A 10,708-nucleotide genomic window follows, 5' to 3' on the forward strand; every position below is an offset into this window, starting at 1 on the left:
GGATGACCCGGGTTGGATTCCTCCACTCCTCTCAGAGAGCCCAGCAAGCTATCAAGTGTATCCCACCCACCTGACAGAGCCTGGCAAGCTCCCTGTGGCATATTCAATATGCCAAAAACAGTAAAAACAAGTCTTACAATGGAGACATTACTGGTGCCTGCTCTAGCAAATCGATGAACAATGGGAGGACAGTGCTATAGTGCTATAGTGCTACTAACTACTAACTATTCTAAGAGTGTTATCAGGGAGACAAATATCCAGGAATCTGAGAATCTAAAGACATTTTTCCTGTATGTCCTCAAACTTTAAACTCTTCTCTTCCATACAATACTGGGACCCTAAATCAGAGTTAATTTATTTTTTCATTAATTATTTTAAAAGGAGACTATTTACTTATTTATTGCTTTTTGGGTCATGCCTGGCGGTGCACAGGGATTACATCTGGCTTTGCACTCAGGAATTAGTCCTAGCGGTGCTCAGGAAACTATATGGGATGCTGGGAATTGAACCTGGGTTGGCCGTGGGCAAGGCAAATGCCTACCCTTTGTACTATCACTCCAGCCCCAATCGGTTCAGTGTTACTTTAACAAAGCAGAGGGTTTAGAAATTCTTCACTGAATGTATCATGGAAGGAAGTTTATTTTATATGGAGTTTTAAGGTGATAACTCTCTGAAATAAGCCAATAAAGAAGGTGTAGCTTTATTCATCTTTATTTCAAGAAACAAAAAGGGTAAAGTCAAGATGTACAAAAGTAAATATTAAGTTGAGGTGGTTTCAATTGCATGTTAGAAGTACTTGTCATTTAACAATCTAAGAGCTGTGTATAAATAATAAAATAGCCCTATGGGAGGACATATAAAATTATGTACTTGATTCTATTTCATATTACAAATTTTAAAAAGCCTCTACCAATAATAAAATATAAATATATTATATATAGAAGTATAAACAGAGAATATGCATCCAAGATTTATTTAATAGGGATTCATAAGTATTCAGACAATTCAAAAGGATCCACATTTCGTCTCTGCTCAAGTTTCCATGCTATTAAAAAACATAAGCACATGCATGGTTTTACTAAGTATTAAGTACAGGTTTTAGGTGGTGGTGTTAAATCAATGAGACTCTTGTGACAAATGAATGTATGTTCACATGTGGGTTGAATGGCAAGTGAAATTCAAATTCAATATTGTACCTTAAGCATTATATGGCAAAGACAGCAAGTATAATAATATTTTTATGTTGAAGAACAGGGACAACTAAACATGTTTGTAAATAGCGGTGATCCTAAACTAAAGGACATATCTAGCAACAAGTCATGTATACTTCAGTAAGAACTGTATTAAAATTCTGTATTGTACTATGCAAATATTTTTCAATTAAGTCATCAGAAGAAAAAAGTGAGAATTGAATACTCATTTAAATCTTTTTAACCCACTTTGCTCTGAATTCTAGATTAGGAGCAGTTGCCCTATGTGGTAGTCTCTGATATATAAATAAAGCACCCACCTGGCACTAGGAAAAGGAGATTTTTATCCCTCTCACCATGCATATGCACAGATCTCCCAACAGAGCTCCATATGTGGGGTTCTTAACTCCCTTGACCTTTTCGTCCTGATCCTGAGTTTTCATTCATTTTCATTGACTCTTTCCCTTAAATATTCAACAATATTCATCATATTCATATTGATCAGAATATTCAAGATCAATATGCGGAATGTTCTACTGCCTCTATTAACAAAGGAATCAAAAAGAAATAGCCAATTAAAGTTTAACATTTCAAACTGCTCCAGGCAGCATTATATTGAGAACCATCCATTGATCTTACATCCTTAGCATCCAAATGATCTGAAACTTCGTTGCTGAAGGATTATTAAGAAATGATGATCATTGCATGTTATTGGTTAAATTGACATCTATCAAATAGGATGTTATAGACATCCCAATATTAATGGTATGCTGACTCGGGCAAAGAGAGAAGCATTAGGAACAAATCCAATCCCTTGGAGGAAATTTGCTATTGTGAAAAGGGAAGGAAAGAACAAGGACTAGTAAAAAGCAGCCTCAGGTTGGAAGGGAAGCACTTTAAGGTACTTGGCTCATGAATCTTCCTGCCAGTCTAGCTAAGTGTCTAAGGCTAGCTCCTTAATTGCCTGGTTTTATAAGGAATGCTATTTAACATTCCTAATTTTTCACATTTAACTCTAAAATTATAATATATCACCTTCAGGGTGCAATCATAAGATTTAATGGCAAATATATATGTATATATATATTAATCACTTAGCATACTGCCTAAAAGAAATGCAAAAAAGTTGATAGTATGAAAATTTTGTTATTAATTATATTGTGCGCTGTAAAAGTCTATCTGGTAGGGCTGGAGTGACAGAACAGTGATAGCAAAGATTTCGATTCACAGCATCCCATATGGTCCCCCGAGCACCTCCAAAGTAATTCCTAAGTGCAGAACCAGGAGTAACACCTGAGCATTGCTGGGTGTGGCCCAAAAAGCAAAAAAATAAAGTTTATCTTGTGATAAAATGTATATGTCCAAAAAGAACTCCATGAAATGAAACCATTGGAACAAAAGTGATGTATCATAAGATGTTTACTGTAAGAAATTCCTTTTGATTAATTCACTCATTTAACTGGTATTCATTTCTCAACAGTTATTCTAGGGATTGTTCTGGTCATTCAGAACACAAAAATTAATAAAGAAGTCTTGCCCTTAAGGAGAACCTAATCTGTAAGAGAGGGTATGGTATAATTAATTAAGAAGTGAACTAAGGGGAAGTGAACTAAGGTTGTTATGTCAATCTCTTGTTGTCATGGCAACCTGGAAGTAAGGTGACTAACTCAGGTTCCTTGTAGGGTTGTGAACGCCCATTGAGCATAGTACCCAATTTGATTATTTGTTGGGTTGTTTGTTTTATTGGGTCATATCTGGCCATATTTAGGACTTACTCCTGGCTCTGTGCTCAGGGATCACTCCTAGAGGTGCTCAGGGGACCATATTGGGTACCAGAGATTGAACCAGAGTCAGCATCATGCAAGACAAGCTCCCTCCCCACTGTACTATCTCTCCAGCTGTGCACAATAACCAATTTGAATTTTGTAATATGAGTAGACACTCTTCATACTATAAAACAGTGAATATTTTGGATAAAGAGTCAAAATTGCCAAGGCATAAAATAGTATAGTACATAAGGAAGATGGAAACTTCCAGAATGTGTGTAATAAGGAGTTATAGGAGATAAAGATGAAAATGTATTGAAAAGAATTACTATGACAAGTTGAAGTTGTGAGAAATGATGGGCTGAGGGAGGCAGAGTTTAAAAATGAGGAAGCTAAGAGAAATAGCTTTGAAGAAATGTCATGAGAGAACAAGAACTGATCATGGAAAGATGACTGGATCTAACTATAGCAAAGGAAACATCTCACCATTGGATTCATAGAAAAAGGAGTAAGTAAAGATAAGTATAGTTGAGGATAAGCTTAGAGATGGAAGGAGTTCACCAGGAGAGCTTTTCTATTTTAATGTAAAAGAAGCAAGTTTATTCCCCATACTAGGAGTGAGAGCCTGGGCAGAATTGGAAATCTGAAGAGAGGGGAATGAAAGTTTGGACGAATGGTTCTGGGAAATGGCTAAGAAGCTCAAGATAATACGCTTGTGGGTGATTTTTCTCCAGTTCGCTTCTTTTTTTTTTCTTTCTGTTTTTAGGAAAAATAAGACCAAATGCTAACTTGCTCCATGTGCAGTGCGAAAAATGAAAAGAAACACAAGAACTTGAGTGTGCATATGAGAAATGAGTTGGGAAGATCATATTGGAGACCCCAGCTGTGTACACAAAGGCAAGAAGAGGTCAGGAGTCAGTGGAGTCCTGAGTTTGGGGGCACCGAAAGATCAAGGATGACCATAGGGAGGCAGAAAAGATTTGGAGGAGAAGGAGGTCAAGGAGTAGAATAGCAAGGTTTTAGGTCATGATACATAGCAATGCTGCCTCTTGGCTAATCCCATCTGTGGCTCTTGGAGTGAAGGGAACAAAATTCCCTTTTGTTTTTAAAAATGAGAGAATGGGCATTGGATAAGCTGGTTGATCACAGACAACGATTGAGGGTAGCATTGCCAACCTCAACAAATGATAGAATGGACCAGGTCACAAATGATAAAGACCCAGGGAAATGATTACATAGTCATATGACAGGAACTTCAAAGAATGACATGCTTTTGTATGTGTTTCTTTTTTTTTTTTAGAACACAACACTAAAAGAGAAGTTTTAGAACCATATAAAGGTTACCCATTGTGATGCATAATACATGGGATCCAGTAAAATATGATACAAGATCATGAAAATTTTTTTGTTTTGTTTTGGTTTTGGTTTTTAGTTTTGGGCCACAACTGGCTATGCCCAGGGCTTATTCTCAGCTCTGCACTCAGGGATCACTGCTGGAGGACTTGGGAAACCAAGGATCTAATCCAGGTAGGTTGTGTGCAAGGCAAGCACCATACCCACTGGACTATCTCTCTGGCCCTGGAAAGATTTATTAGGGATCATTATATTTTGAAAGTTGAGAGGACCTTCTCAAGAGTCTACTGTAGATGCGGTAATGAGAAAAAAAAAACAGCTGAAAGACTGAAGAGGTTTCAAATATCTGGTGATTCTAGGTGTGGGTGAAGATCAAAAGCACCCAGCATGACCTGGGAGCTTATTAGAAATGTGGGATATCAGACTCCATTCCAGATGGGCTGGATCAAAACCAGGATATTAAAGATAGTCAGGTGACTTGTACCAATTAAAATTCTAGAGGATCACGCTAAAATTAGAGAAGATTACAGATAAAAACGAAAAGAGTAAAAATAAATTATTTCCAGTGATGAAAGAGAAAGAGAGAGAGAGGAGAGAGAAACAGATAGAGACAGAAACAGAGACAGAAACAGAGGCAGAGAGACAGAGAGACAGAGATAGACAAAGAGACAGGAAGAGAGAACAAAAGCAAAAATTTCTGAAGTGGGTGCGCTGCTTATAGTCTTGGAGTTAGTCGGAGAGCCAGGAGACAGAGCCAGAGCTCAGACTTCTCCACTACTGTGTATTCTAAGCATCGGACCATGCTTCCTCCTCAGTCAATCCCTCCTGGCCAGAGAGCGAAGAAGAAAGGATGCCAGAGAACTGGTAATTGTATAGCATTTCCACTATATGGCTCCAGATCCTTGTAATGGACATGTCAAAGCCGACTTTCTCCTCTGAACACTCGGCAGTGACCAAATGAACTGGAGGAAGTGGGAGAAATACCACGAAAAATTCTGGGCTGGGCCTCAGAGACTAATAAATAATTACTAATGGGAAAGAAAACAGAGGGATAGAGAAAGCAAAGTACCAGGCAAGACAGGCAGAATGGATTCTGGCCCACAAGAGGGAAACAGACTGGAAATTAAGTGCAATCAAAAAAAAAAAAAAGAAAGAAAGAAAAGAAAAAAATCCGAATATACCAAAGAGCAGTGACCCAAAGAGAGGAAAAAAGAACAAAGCTTGTTAGGGAAAGCCCAGTTCTCACGTTTGCTCCTTTTACTCACAAAATTTTAGTGACTTATTGAAACAAAATTGGACCATTAAATCATTCAGCATATGAGATTTGCCCCCAAATTAAACGGATTGCATGATTTTTGAATAGTGGATTATTTTTTAAGGAGAGAATTGGAGGGTCTCTGCTTAATTATTCATGTGAGAGAGACTTGAACCCAAGCAGCAGAAATGACCGAATGGAGAAGCATGAGCAGGTGCCATATTGTAATTTGTCTGCCTCTTAAATTATGTAGTGTATGTATCACAATATATTGAACTTAAAACCTGAAGTATGACATTCAGTAAATAATTCATACTGGCTTTTTCATTAAGTGTGAGCTGAGGCTTAGGATAATGATATCCTATTTTAGCTAGTGTCTCATTTAAATACAGATGTGAAAAAGGAATCTCATTATAATTATCCCAGACAAAGAAGGCCTGCATGGTCATATAGAAAACTGGAACACACACAAGTACAAGTACAGCTTCTTCAGGTATAGGCCTAGGATACAAATAAATAATATATGGACTTCTTTCAAAACATGATTTGGTTCAACTTTCTCTTGGCTAGCAAAGCTCTAAAACATGAATTAATGAAAGGAATTTTCTTCTCAAGGAAGATTCTGGGTGGGGGGTGGTGCTGGAGAGATAGCACAGTGGGTAGAGCGCTTGCCTTGCACGCGGCCGACCTAGGTTCGAATCCCAGCATCCCATATGGTCCCCTGAGCACTGCCAGGAGTAACTTCTGAGTACAGAGCCAGGAGTAACCCCTGTGCATGGCTAGGTGTGACCCAAAAAGCAAAAAAAAAAAAAAAAAAAAAAAGGAAGATTCTGGTCCTAAGAAATGTTCCTAGGACTTCATGAATAATTGATTCACAAGGTAAACAGCCTTATCATTCTTTTCAGGATTCTACAGGGAATTTATAGCCCAGAAGTAAATGTTTGTTACCATGTCACTTGTGATCTAGTTCTGGGAGACAGGACCTGCATATTTGAATAATGAAATAACTATGGAAAGAGACTATGTATGCGCCATTTCAAATAATCTGTATCTTAGCTTTTACTGACTGACATTGCCCAAATATGTTGATGATTTTGCAGAAAGGAAGGCTGATGTCTCTATAAAAATATTTTTTTTTGGTTTGGTAGACTTTTGGGACATACCCAGCAGTGCTCTGTGCTCAGGGATAATTCCTGGAGGGGCTCTGGGGATTATCCCATGTAGGGATTGGACCAGGGTTGTCTATATGCAAGTGCCCTACCCTCTGTACTATTGCTCAATACCCAAACATTTCAACTGGAAGAATTTGGTATTAGTTAAATGTTTCTCACTCATCGTGTCTGCTATCATATTGCTTGTAATATCTTATTTTGCCATAGGATGAACAATCAAAATGTTCAACTGATGGCTGAATTATGTGGAACTATTTAAGAATATGCGTTAAGAGACATGATTTCCTTATGTTCTTTATCCAAGGCATCTCATGTTTGATATCCTAAAGCTCTAAGGGAAGTCAAGATGCAACTGTATTAATAGAATGGATAAAAGAAGGTCATCAGTCTATAGTACTCCAAACTAAGTTGTTTCTAAGTGTGTGATACCTATAGACATGCTTTTCACCTTGATCTTGATTTATTCATTTAAACTATATGGATAGGTTGAGAGACTAAGAAATATGAAGTACTTCTGTCTTATAACAGAAAATGAATAGCAACTATTTGTGAGCCTATACAGAATGAAGTTTCAAGGGAGAGAGAAAAATAAATGTATGAAGAGCTTAATTTTGGGAGACTTCGAAGTTAGACTTAGGAACTCAAAGGTAATGAGCAATTTGTGGGAATATTTGGAAAGATATAAAACGGAACAAAAGATAGTCAAAATACACATTTAGGTGATAACTCTAATGTGAAGTGTTAAATATGTTGCAGAGCAAAGGGTCAGTGATTAGTTGACCCACATAAGATGCTACTGCCATGAATTTCAAGTGTAAGATAAAAGTACTTGAACTAACTTAGTAATGATGGGAGCTTACTATCTCCACCTCTCAAATTTAAGTCAGTTCTTAATTGATGGTGCTCTGACTTACTTTAGTCAACATATCCCAAACAGAATTTATTATATTACTCCAAAACCCCATCATTCTCTTATAGTTTCCACCACTTACAATGCCAGCAAAACGAGAAACTCCCCAGTGAAGCCTTATTCCTTCCTCTGTTGAGACTTCTGTCATCTAATGAACATCAAGTCTTTATTATTTAACACATTTCCTAAAAAAAAGTCAAACTTTTTAAATATAACCCATATGGCATCCATGTTAGCTTTACCTACTTCATCTGACATTTTTCAATCACTTAGTTGCCCTCTTGTTTAGTAATAGCAAGATAGTTGAGCAGTTCAACTTTTAAACCTTTATGCCAAATGGCTAGGGTTCAAATTTGGGTTTCCGTACACCTTAGCTACAGGGTTATAGATACTTTTCTTTCTCTCTGCCTTCATAGCTTCATATATCACATGGTAAATTATAGCAGGGCATACTTCTTACGACTGTTGGGAAAATTAAGTTGGCTATTTGTGCAATATTTAGAATGGCACCTGGCAGATATTAGGTGTAAAATTTTGTTTTTGTTAAAATTAAAAAGATTATACCTTCTATATCACCGTAAGTTTTAACTCTGCTCTTTTTTTCAAACTCTGGAGCAACCTCAAAGTGGGTAGGGCATTTGTCTTGCAAGCGGCGAACATGGCCGGCCCAAGTTCGATTCCTCCGCCCCTCTCGGAGAGCACGGCAAGCTACCGAGAGTATCTCACCCACATGGCAAAGCCTGGCAAGCTACCCGTGTTTGATACGCCAAACACAGTAACAAGTCTCACAAGGTTACTGGGCCCGCTTGAGCAAATCGATGAACAATGGGAGGACAGTGACAGCGACTGTATGTTGAACACTAAACTAACTGACTTATAAAAATTTTTGCTGTATCAAACTTGGTTATCCAGCTCATATTCTACTACCCCTAGTCTCACAATTTAAAAGGTAAAGGTAAAGGCCCTCCCGTTGATCGTCGATTTGCTCGAGCAGGCCCAGTAACGTCTCCATTGGAGACTTTGTTGTTACTGTGTCTGGCATATCGAATACTCTCGGTAGCTTGCTGGGCTCCCCGGGAGGGGCGGAGGAATCGAACTCGGGTCGGCCATGTTGGCCGCTTGTAAGGCAAACGCCCTACCCGCTGTGCTATCGCTCCAGCCCACAATTTAAGTCCAAATAATATTGATTACATTGTAGTTCCCCAAATCTACACACTTAAGCATGTCTTTCTGGTTCTTCTTGGAATAGTCTGCTTGTCTTGCTCCCATTTCTTTTCTTCAATACTGTTTACTCATTCCTGATGCTAGCTTAGACATCATTTTTTCCAGGAAGCCTTTGTTAATGTCCAGGTTGGTCTAAGTGCCTCTCCCCTCCACCTAAAGATAATTTTATCACAGCATGAATTGTTTAGTGCTGAAGTCATCTTTATGATCTTACCCTTAATTCAGAAAAAAAAAAAGACTTCTTGAAGCAGGACTTAAGTTTTATTCATCTTTAAATCCCACAGAGATGAGGTCCATATTAGTTCTAAGGTTGATTTTCAGGGAAATTTATTGAAATAAGAGAAAAAAATCCACAATTTTGACAATGATTTCTGGTGGACACAATAAAAAAAACAAGAGGGAGATTAGAAGTTGATTCCAAGGTTTGAAGTTCAAGTTACCACAGGATCAAGGTCATATTTATAGAAATAGGGAAGTCAGAAGGAGGAACTTCTTTGATGGAAAAGAAAGAAAAGCAAAAGTTCTGATGAGTTAACTTTTAAACAAACTGGAATATGCCAACAAATCACACAGTTAGAAATATAGGATGTGTGGTAGTGGAAAGAAGTGGTAAATTTGAAATTGCAAATGTTTTTCTTATTTTGCTTAATAATGCTGCACAACAAATCACAAATCTCAATGTTTTATAACAGCAACATCCTATCAAACACATAGGATTGCTCACTAAACACGTCACCTCTAAGTTAGCTGATACATGATTTGTTGCTCTTTATCAGGATACATATGGGTCTGTCCTCATGACAGAAGGTCAGAATAAGAGGAAGCACAGAGTCAACTATGCAAGCACATCTAAAACCTACATATATGGATGTGACTTATATAATACTCCCCAAGCAAGTCATATGGCCAAACCTGAAGTCTATGACATAGAGAATCCTGGAAAGGGAGGGAATAAGATATAGACTAACAAAGGGAATAGTTGGAATTATGTGTAACTATGTATTCAAATCTGATTATATATTCCATTTCTATTTGGAAGGAAAAGAGAAACTGAAGGGAAGATGAAAAGAAATATCTCAAACGTAAAGGTTGTCAGAGTTAATGAGGATATATGGAATCACATTTAAGCCAAAGAACATAGCCAACAAAGTCAACATAGTCCAAGGAATGGTGAGCATGTAACCCAATACGACAATAAAATAAAATCAGGTGATTTTCGAGAAGATAAGTGGAATACATGAAAGAAAATGTGTCACCACATTTTTGTATATACTTCTGGTCAGGTTATACTTGACTAATCTCAGATTAGAATGGCATAATGAGATTACTTTGAATGGTTTTGGACACCAATTTACATAACAGTTGAATTATGTAGCCCCAAAGATAAGAAACTAATCTCTCTTAACACAGCATTAATACCTATGAGATATTAGAGAAGTTATCATAAAGAAATGTGGTGAGACCTCCAAGCTCTGGATTAGATTGATAGACAAAATGCCCTATAGTAGCTTAAAATTACTAGAAGGCAATTTTTTCTTCAATTAAGAAATAATAAAGCTAAGAGAAGATACCATAGAGAATAGCCAACAATGGAATGCCAGTTTTCATAAAATAGACTATATTTAACTCCATTTGAAACAGAACCTAAATAGTTAGATATCCAATAACAGATCCATTCTTATCCCTTCAAGGTATAAATTATATAGTTTTATGATTATCACATAAAATACATTGGTGAAAATATGTACAATTTACTTAAAATATTCTGTTGAAATAATGTTGGATTATTATATAATGAATATTTTAGGTGCCTTATAAATATAACTATCTATATACAT

This window comes from Sorex fumeus, unplaced genomic scaffold, assembly GCF_029834395.1.
Source record: "Sorex fumeus unplaced genomic scaffold, SorFum_2.1 ptg000044l, whole genome shotgun sequence".
Lineage (NCBI taxonomy): Eukaryota > Metazoa > Chordata > Mammalia > Eulipotyphla > Soricidae > Sorex > Sorex fumeus.